Raw genomic sequence first — 11,060 nt, forward strand, 5'->3', positions numbered from 1 at the left:
ATGATCACCAACACAAAGTTCACGCGAATCACTGCCACACAAACACTTTTTTTTATTCGATAATGCTACATACGTTAAATGAATAGAACTACATTCCTCTCCAGTGCGCATTTTGCTTAGCGTGTGGGAAAGCCGTATGATTGATAAACACGCACAATCGCCGCTTCCAGCTATAGGTCACTGTTCAGGGGACAGTGCATTTAAGGGAGTGATGGGAGTGATGGTGGCATTCGTTGAAGGTCGCTGAATTCGACCCAGTCAAGTAAGGCAAAAAGGGGTCAGGGAGGTCCCTGATATTCCATGCGACAACAATAAAAAGAATCTGCGAAGATGGCCGAGTAGCCTAAGGCATCAATCAGTAAACGAAGCTTCTCTGTTGCGCCCGCCGCCACTTGCGCGATTCCCACACGGGGTTAGAGTAGTGTGGAGCTGTGTGTTCGGATTTAGACTTTCGGGATTTTTAAAATGAACAGAATGAGAACTGCACAAAAGTTTTTTTTTTTGTAAATTGGACTGTGAGGATAATTGTCATCCTAATGTGAATAATTAACTAAATGGAATAACCAACATTTTATTGACTGCAGCGAATGAGCATGCAAGTTTGTATTGAAAACTTCGAGGTAGTGGCATTTGATGACTGTTCTAGTTAGTACAATTTTAGCAAAGCGCCTATGCCTTGAGATGGGCGCGTCTAAAATTCCAGCCCAATCCTTCTAATTACTCATGCGAGAGCGTGCCACCTAGCATGGAGCTCCTCCCAGGTGTGATGCAGCTGTTGCCTATGGCACTCCGTCCGCCAGGAATGCGGACCGACAGGCGACGGTGATTACTTCTCGTTCTTGGCCAGATAAACCGAAGAATGACGGTGCGGCCGACGCGAGGCGAGCCGGCGCCTCCCCTGTTTTTACAACGCCAGCCGCATCGGCCGCTTCGCAGTGGGAGCCGTCGTCACGCCTGATTTCAGTTAGTTACCGCGCTGCGGCCGCACAGCAGTCGTCCAGTCTTCAGTAGTACACCACAGTGGCGTAGCCAGTAATTTTTTGGGGGAGGGGGGGGGTGCTCATGTTGCAGCGCGCCCTACTCATAGAATTTGTGGAGGGATCAAACGCAAGAATAATAACTTCATTGCCATACTGAGAATGCAGTTATGTATTAGGTAACGCTACGGACTGTCTAGACAAGTGAAATATGTATTTTTTTTAAATAAAAGAATGCATTCGTATGTCTTAAAAATCGTGACAGACATAACTGATACATTTGCTTCCATGCTTTTGCGTATTTAATAAGTAAAGAAAATATCACACGAAGTCTAGAGCCGCCGCGGTGGCTCAGTGGTTATGCTGCTCGGCTGCTGACCCAAAAGACGCTGGTTCGATCCCGGCCGCGGCGGCTAGAATTTCTTTGGAGGAGACATTCTAGAGGCTCGTGTACTGTGCGATGGCAGTGCGCGTTAAAGAACCCCAGGTGGTCGAAATTTCCGGAGCCCTTCACTACGGCGTCTCTCATAGCCTGAGTTGCTTTGGGACGATAAACCCCATAGAAACCAAAAAACCAAACCGAAGTCTAGAACTATATCAGTTCAAAACCAGCAAAGCCGTGCATGCCGCTGATATGAAAAACGTAAAGGCCATGAAGTTAGCATGTATAGACGGCAAATATTTTACTGAATCTTTGTCATTTAAGAACATTTACATTTTTCCACATATGCAACGAACAGGAAAAAATCTCACCGACGCTGTCCTTCGTTCCAGTGTACTGCGCAGCAACGCAGCTGTCACCGGTCATGTATTGCGAGTAATTGCACCGAAATTTTAGTAGCAACAACGAGCACATGTATAAACGATGAGGTCTGCAAAATATACATTAAGTGCGAAGATAAAATGGAGCATTAGAAATGCGAAGATACAACTTGATGAAGGACAAAAAAGTGTCAATGGTAACAAAGTCGCTGTATGTATACAGAAAACCTCGCAACACGTATGTCTCCATTAAATCAACGTATATGAGCAAAAATCACTCTATATAATGCGTTAAACAAGGCAAACAAAAATCTTGCGCAATCACAGAAAGTAAACTTTACATACGGAAAAACAAACGATCCAGGCAAGAACAAAACTATGATAGCTGATGTCGCGATATGTACTTGGGCCATGGTGCGGTCGCGGCAGCACCATATGGTTAGAATAATAGAGGAACAATGAAGAAATCGATACGAAAGTACATATTTTTTTAACTGTCTGTACGGCGACAATTATTCTGCACCAATAATTACAGAAGGGTATTCCTTTGGTTGAAAGAAAAAGTAAAAGGAGTTAGCTAAAAAGGAAAGGCCGCCGCGGTGGCTCAGTGGTTATGGTGCTCGGCTGCTGGCCTCAAAGACGCTGGTTCGATCCCGGCCGCGGCGGCTGGAATTTCTTTGGAGGAGAAATTCTAGAGGCCCGTGTACTGTGCGATGTCAGTGCACGTTAAAGAACCCCAGGTGGTCGAAATTTCCGGAGCCCTTCACTACGGCGTCTCTCATAGCCTCAGTCGCTTTGGGACGTTAAACCCCATAAACCAAACCAAACCAAACCAAACCAAAAAGGAAAGAGAAGGACAAATGAAAGCCACGAATGATGTCGCAAGTTTAAATAACCAATATCCGAGTGTGCATGTTGGGAAACGCAGCGTGGGCAGGTCTTTCAATAAGCTAGGTCAATCGAAATCGGTTATTGATGTCCTCAAAATTTTCGTATTCGCATGGTAATTTTTATCATGATGCTAACTGATGCTTGCGTTGCGTGACTCCAGGTGCATGGGCGTTGCCACGGAATCCATCCAGAGTTAGCAGTGTTCGCGCCAAAATGTGTTTTCTAATCTGAAAAAGATATTGTAGATGTCAAAATCAATAATGACTTCCGGCGCCGGTAGTTGTTTTGGTCAACGGTGTGTGACAGTTCGAAAATATTTCGGGGGGGGGGGGGGTGGCTCAAGCCCCAGAGCGCCCCCCCCCCCTTCTGGCTACGGCCTGCATGGTACACCATGATGATACAATCGTGAGAATATGTATTTCATGATGGTAAACTACACTCTTAAGCATTCCGTACAAAATTTCCCATTTATACCATCAATTCCGCTACACGGTGTTAGTTTCAAATCGATAATCGATATAATGCCTTGCAAGTCGATCATGGTGGGATTCATCGCGAAATGATCGCACAGTTGGAGATTGGGACGTTGTATAACATTGGATGAAGAAGGAAACGACTTAACGAAAGTATCATTTAGTACAGTAGCACAGAGGTGGTCGGGAGCAGGTTTGCCGGTGGGTGCAGTATGTCACGATATTGTGGGCGGCTTGATGTTTGGGTTGAGCCGAAGTTATAATTATTCGGGCCAACCTGCCAACTACTGCACTCTCCGTAAATTTGGAAGGGGAGGAGCGACAAACTTCTCCGCCCCGCGTTCGGAAGATGAGGATCGACTGCTGACTGGCGATAGGGGCCACGCCTGATTAGCCGCTGACCGGAGGCATGAGGCGTAGGCAAGTTTCTTTAGCAACTCCCTTTACTTGGGCAAGAACGAGAAGAAACGGCTACAAAACAAGCCAAGCAAAATAGCGGTAAGCTGTTTGCGTTTATAACAAGAGTCACATTATTTGCAAGGATTAAAATTTTCGGCAGAAAAATGTCAAATAAAACGTGTTTACAGCTTTGTCATTGTATGTCATTGCATGTCATTTTATGTTATTGTCACGGGCGCCGCGATGTTGCCTGAACGTGGGGCGCACACCTGTTTGAACCTCGCGCGCTTTCTGACCTCAAACGACGCATACTCGCTAAGCCTTGCAACACAGTAAACACAAGCAATCTGAAAATCTGGGGTGTTTTATCGCTAAAATTTTGTGGTTGAGGCAAGTTCAGACAAAGCGAAAGCTTCGTGAGCATTTAGTTTGCCGTGAACGTGGGGCACAGCGTAGCGACAACGACGAATCGGTGGTGAAGCAAGATTCCCGGCCAGAGCCAGCGCCATCTTTGCCAGAGCCGGCGAGAGGCTCGGTAGTGACGTACGCTGCCAGATTAGCTGCTATTGGCTAATCGCGTTGGCAACTTCCGGGCGACGAGCGAAAATTTCTGTGAGTGCAGATCCGAGCGACACGACAAGAGACACGGGCATTTCTCTTCGCGCGACGGTGTCGCTCGTCGCTTGCCGCTGTCGCGTTCGCGTGAGTTTTCGCGTACATGGAGTTCAGCCTTAATGCACAGGCGCGACGCGAAGAACAAGCACAAAATCAGAACACAAACAACTATTAACAAGAAGAGGGAAACATCAGGGCGAGAAATATACAACAAAGTGACACAATTAAAGCAATGCTGTACAAAAGGTTACGACGAGAAAGAGCGACAGGACAAAGAAAAGAGTAAGCGAGTGGTGAGAAACGGTGGCTTAGCTGCGTAGTGGCAAGGTCCGGTCGCAGGGAGCGTCGGGCTGCGGTGGCGCGCGGAGCTGATGGGGGGTTGCGGATACGGGCGAACTTGGGCCACACGTCTTCGGGATCGCCGTCGCCGCGCTCTACGCGTCAGACACCCGCCTTAGCTCGCTTGCCGGCCACTTCCCTGGCAGACTTCACACACGTCCGCACGCACCGAAATCTCCAAGCCAACTAATACCCCTGTCACACGGGCATTTCGAAGGCCCTCGAATCGATAGTCTATGGACTCGAAGGCGATCGAGCGCTGCTACACGGCCAGTTTGAATGGCCATCGAGTCAATAGTCTATCGAGTCGACGGAGCAGCCCGGAACTCTATCGAGATTTCGAGGGCCGTCGAGCGTTGCCCAAGGTTGCTAGCATTGCTTCGAACGACAACAAACATGGCGGCGCCCTTCAAAGCCGGACCCCTCGCTTCGGACTGAATTCTCGTTGTGGCTGCCTTTTTCTGTCCGTTCACTGGTCATAAATAGGGCACCGGTCTTTCGCTTCGTCTCATCTTGCCTACAAGAAAACGTTTAAGTGATCAATTTGCTTTATTTTTTATTTATAGTGACGATTCTGCCGCTGCTAGGCCTAAGAGAGTCGGTTTGTTGACAGGAATGGTTCCCGTTTTGACAACCAGATGGCGCCACTAGAGGCTAAGTTTATTTTTGCGTCTCTGCTCGCATACGCTGAACTATATGTGGGAATGCGCCTGCGTTAAGCGTACGTAAGCGTGCATACGCTCGTGGTACGTAGACCGCATAAATTTATGCTCTTTTCTCACTGTATCTGTGTACGCCGCGAGCGGCGACGTGGTGCGCACAGCGAGAAGCAGCAGCGGCGCGGCCGTTCCAACTCGCCCGGGCGTCAACAGATGAGAGCAGATCCTAGTTTTTGCGACGAGCGAATCCGCTTCGCTTGCCGGATTTTTAAATTAGTGTGAACGCGCCTTATGACTACAAAAGAGTATTCAACATTTAGTTAAGTTTCGTCAATATATTTTTGTTATTTGCGTGAAACCGAACGTAGCGAATGTGGCGCCACACGAGCTTGGCGTAAGACGCGAGAACGATTTCAATGGCCATTGAGATTTGCCGTGTAGCAGCACCACAACTCCCTCGAGTTCGATGGCGATCGAAAATCTTGAAGGCCCTCGACTCGATGGCCACTGAAACTGGTAACTCGCCCGCGGTTTTCCCGCCACCGCGTTCCCGTGACAAACGACAGAAAACAAACAAAAGCAAACGAATCCTCTCGGCCCCGTGCACCAACGATTTGCAGATGTTGAGAACAGGGGGGGGGGGGGGGGGGAGAAACGCGAAGAAACTGAAGGGGACGCGAGGGAAAGCCACGGTCCTCACGAGGGGCGATACTAACTTGCCAAGGTCGGGAGGGGTGCTGGGGCATTCACCGGCCGGTTCCCGTCCCCACCTTGTGCAATCGCTCACTTCCCGGCGACAATCCCAGGGAGGGGGCGGAGTAGCCTTGACCCTCCAGTGTCGCGAGTGGTCAGCTGCTCCCACGAGGGGTGCAAAATCGTTGCCGCCGCATTGCGAAATGCCTGCGAACCACCGGCGCCGTGGCCACCTCGGTCGCAAAAGAAAAAAGAAAGAAAAGGCATGCACGCACTTTTTGACACAATAACGACACTGTATTGGTGTTTCCAGGTTTCGTTATGTTCCAGAAGCTCTTTGGATTAGTCTTCAGAATGTTCATGAGGGTTGTTTTAAAGAAGGTGGATTTAGTAGAATTCAGTGCTCGTTAATAGGCTCAAGCAGCATTCTTGTGTGCTGTCCAATGGGCAGGTTTTAATGAGTACTTAGAAGTTCGAAAAATTATTTTCTTTTTGTTAGAAAGTCGTTTTAAATCGTTTTGAAGATCGAAGAAAGCGTGGCTGCTCGATCACTTTAACTTATTGCAATTTTTGATATATTGTTGCCTGATGACTGGAAATAAGCACCCAAAATTAACAACGGCAGCGTGGTGTAGTGCCGCGCTCACGTGCTGTGCTGTCTTGGCCAACTTTGGATTTTTATTTATTTATTTTCTGTACCCCCAGTCGCCGAAGCATTATAGAGGAGATATGGTTTACATATATCATAAAAAACAAACAGCGGTAATTTTAGCGAGCGAACGCCAAACGATACAAAATTCTAGAGCAGTGAACTAGCACCAATAAAAACATTAGCAAAACTTATCATATCTGATGGAAGCAGTACAAATTTTCGACTAAGAAACCAGGACAGCATGCAAATATGAGCAAAACATATCATGGGAAAAGAAATAAAACGGGCTACTTGGGAAAAATAAATCAGATCATGAAACAATTGTGACACACATCATTAATACCGATTCTCACAATGGTATCTCGTGCAAGGATATCTAAATGCTCCTCAATTTTTGCTCAAATTTTCAGAAATACACGCTCTTATAAGATGAGAAACATAACTTGGTCACATAACCAGCAGCAGAAGCTCAGCCGGAAGGTACTCACCAATTGTCTGAAACGCTGTGCGTCAGTTCATGTGCAATCCTGAATAGAGGTACTTTTGAGTGCACACTTTTCATGTGTTCATCATGCCATGCCACTCCAGCACTTGGGTCAAAAAATCTTCCTCTAAAAAAGAGCAGTTTGTTTTGTTAGAATCGTCATATTTCATTTTACTATCTACTAGATACTCCGCATTTTACTGCCCCAAAATAAACAATACCAGTGATCAATCACACTTTGAATTTGATCAAAAAATTTGGTGCAGTTAATATGTTTTTACTAATCTTTATCGAAATAAAGCTGACATAGTTAAGTATTAGTTCCAAAAAGCTGGGCACAAAGAAGAAGGAACCTATTCAGGAAAGCCGGATGAATGTTTTCAGTTGCATGCAAGCGTCAGCACCCTTGCACACAAAATCTAAAATTTGGCGGGGTTCATCTTTCCAGAAGGAATTTCATGCTCCAAACATTATCTCACTCTGCAAAAATTTCAACCTTCCATTCTGCGTAAAGGAAAGTAAATTCATTTGGTCGTTCTTCACAAGCCTCTACAAGTACACATGAACAGAGCACGATTTACATTTAGTTTCTATAGGCTTACCTCTAAATCACGTATTTAGAATAAAAACAGGAACTGAAATTATTTTCATGAACTCTGTGCTACTGAGGAGGCACAGAATATAAAAGTAAAATGCTTTTTCTCGTGCATCAAATAGCTATTAGAGATACTACTCTGCCTAACTGAAAGAGCTATTGTGCAGATTTGGTTATTAACTTACAGAAGCCATAAAACGTGTTAAACACGGAAAGCCCTAATTACTTCTTGTGCTCATCTGTCTTTTTTTTCTACTTATTTCAAGTGACAAGCCAGAGCTGAGAGAGCAATAAAAGAGGAACATTAAAAATAGTATGCGTGCAGCAGTTCATAACTTTTATTGTCCCCATTGCTGAATGTTATGACCGTATAGCCAACATAGCATATCTATTTACCATACCACAGCATTAAAAAAAGTGAAAGTACAAAACAAAGGTTTGTTAATAGACGAAGTAAAAAGCCGAAAAAAAACGAGGCTGGGTGTGATGTCTGGGAAGGAAGGATAGAAACTTGGGCAAATCGGTTTAGCGTCGTGGTGAATCTACCAGTGCGAAAAACAGGGACGAGAAAAGAGACAAAACAGCTGCTGACTCCCAACTAAAGTTTATTGAAGTGAGCAGGAAATACAGAGAAAAGATAATCAACGCCACAAACCACACAATTACAGATTTATTGATTTATTTATTTACTTTTTTATTATTAACCTCAGGGTATAAACATTAGAGGGGAGTGGGTATATTTGATATGTTTTGCCGGGCTAGTAGCGTGTTCCACCAGGCATCGGGTCCAGGAGCACCGCCGCTGTGCCGACGGAGGAAGGAACGTGGGCCGGAGACAGGGAGTAGGAGAAGCAAAGGAGAAACTGTATTCACATATTTACAAAATTATTTACAGAGACAGACAGGGTAAAAGCTGAGAAGAGTCTCAGGGAATCGCTGAAGGAATCGCTGCTCGAAGAACGCGTCGAGATCTTTAAATAGTCCCTCCCGAGGTCTTCCCGCCTTTTTCGACCAATCGTAGGGACTTCGTCCGGGTACTCCTTAACCCCGCTCCGTCGTCTTCCTCGGCTGAGTCACTTGGATAAAGTCTCCTGGAAGTGTCCTTTCCGGCCAGGGGGATCCCATATCTTGTTTCAAAGAAACGCCCAAAGGCGCACATTTGCAGCGGCGTCACCCGAGCAGTTGACAAAAGAGCGAGGCGCGGTTGAATGGCAGATGCTCGTCTCCGCACGTGGCAACAGGCGTTGAGTCATGTCACCCTGGCGGATGTACACACAAGGTCGCAGGGTCAATACTGCTGCGTTGGGTGCTGTTTAAGGGGAACTCCTTAAGTCGGGAAAAACACGTGGTGGCAGCTATGCCGCAGTGGAGGTACGTGGAATCAAGGAGTCTTGTCCGTCCCTCGTGTCCGGTTCCACCTTTCTTTTCAGGAGGTCGCATGGGAGCGCATGCACGGAGAAAGACCACTTTAGCAGAACAACGCACTGCCACTGGGAATGGCCTATGTGGATACAGATGGGACGGGAACACACAAAGAGAGTTAAGGGGGGGGGGGGTAGATTCACAACATATTCAATAAACAAAGATTATGCACAACAATAAGAACATACAAGTAACACTGTAAGTGACAGTTGAGGTTGGTTAGAAAAGGATCTAAACAAAGTCCCATAACACTTAATTAATATAACACAATGAAATTCGCCATAACGTTTGAGAGTACACAGTGGTGGAATTAAATAATATAATATGAACACACAGGAAGAGAGGTAGGCTTTATACAATGTTAAGAAAAACTGGCATGGTCTATATTGCGCACGGCACACTGAAATAACCAAAATTTATTGCTTGTTGCAACGGAAGAGGGAAGGCGGTTCCAGTTTTTAGATGTGCGGGGTATGAATGGATCGGAGAAACATTTAGTGTTGCATGAATTTATGCCAACTTTGTGAACGTGGTCAATGCGTGATGATACATAAGAAGGCGGAATGAGCAATTTACCGTGTAAGTCATCATGGTAAAATATCTTATGAAAGAGGCATAACCGTGCATGCTTTCGACGAGATGTGAGGGGTAGCAGATTGCGATTAGACTTCGTTGAGGATACACTAGCGGTGCGGTAATAATTATAGAAGATGAAACGACCTGCATTATTTTGAATCATTTCTAGCTGGTTAATGAGATCAGTAGTGCCCGGGTCCCAAACAGACGATGCGTATTGAAGTTGCGAACGAACTAACGTTTTGTAAAAGAGAAGCTTGGTGAGGTGCCGAGTGAAAGTTCCGTTTTAAGTAGCCTAGCATGCGGTTAGCTTTGTTGACAATGAATTCGACATGACTGTTCCAGCTAAGGTTAGAAGCGATATGAATGCCTAGGTACTTGTGTGACGCTACTAATTCGAGAGCTACATTGTTAAGGTGATACTAGGTGAGTTGCTAGATGACCTTGATACGCACAGGAATTTACACTTGTTAACGCTTAGCGTCATTTGCCATGCTTTGCACCAAGAGGATATGTTGTTAATGGTTGGTATGTGGGGTTTAACGTCCCAAAGCGACTAAGGCTATGAGAGACGCCAGATATGTTGTTAATGTCAGTTTGAATTTCGCGTGCGTCATCATGAATTATTAGTTCACGGAAAAGGACGCAGTCGTCTGCAAATAAGTGAATTGATGATGTAACAGAATCAGGCAGGTCATTAATGAACATTAAGAAGTGTAAGGGCCAAAGCACAGTACCTTGCGGAACGCCAGAAAGAACGGGGTGTAAATGTGAGTTAGTCCCATTAGATGCTAGAAACTGCTGACGGTCTGTTAAAAAGCACTCAAGCCATTTTAGTACGTCAGTATCGAGCCCTATCATGCACAGTTTTAGTAGCAAAAGCCGGTGACAAATTTTATCAAAAGCCTTGGAGAAATCTAAAAATATGCAATCTACAGTGGAACGATGATCAAGAATTGCATGTAATTTATGAGTAAAGAGAACAAGTTGCGTTTCACATGAATATTCCTAACGAAAACCGTGTTGTGCATGATGAAAAAACGAATTTGACTATAAGAAATTTGCTATATGTGAAAAAAGAACATGTTCTAGGATCTTACAGGGGATGCTGGTGATTGATATAGGCCGGTAGTTGTAAGGTGAATGCTTGTTTCCAGATTTGTGTACTGGAATCACCTTCCCTATCTTCCAGTCTGCCGGTATCGTGCTATTTTCTAGAGACTGCTGAATCAATTCAGAAAGAATAATGGTTTGGTTTGGTTTATGGGGTTTAACGTCCCAAAGCGACTAAGGCTATGAGAGACGCCGTAGTGGAGGGCTCCGGAAATTTCGACCACCTGGGGTTCTTTAACGTGCACTGACATCGCACAGTACACATGCCTCTAGAATTTCTCCTCCAAAGAAATTCCAGCCGCCGCGGCCGGGATCGAACCCACGTCTTTCGGATCAGTAGCCGAGCACCATAGCCACTGAGCCACCGCGGCGGCTCAGAAAGAATAATGGAGGAATATATCTTAGTGCTT

This window comes from Amblyomma mixtum, chromosome 3, assembly GCF_055824585.1.
Source record: "Amblyomma mixtum isolate Tamu chromosome 3, ASM5582458v1, whole genome shotgun sequence".
NCBI lineage: Eukaryota > Metazoa > Arthropoda > Arachnida > Ixodida > Ixodidae > Amblyomma > Amblyomma mixtum.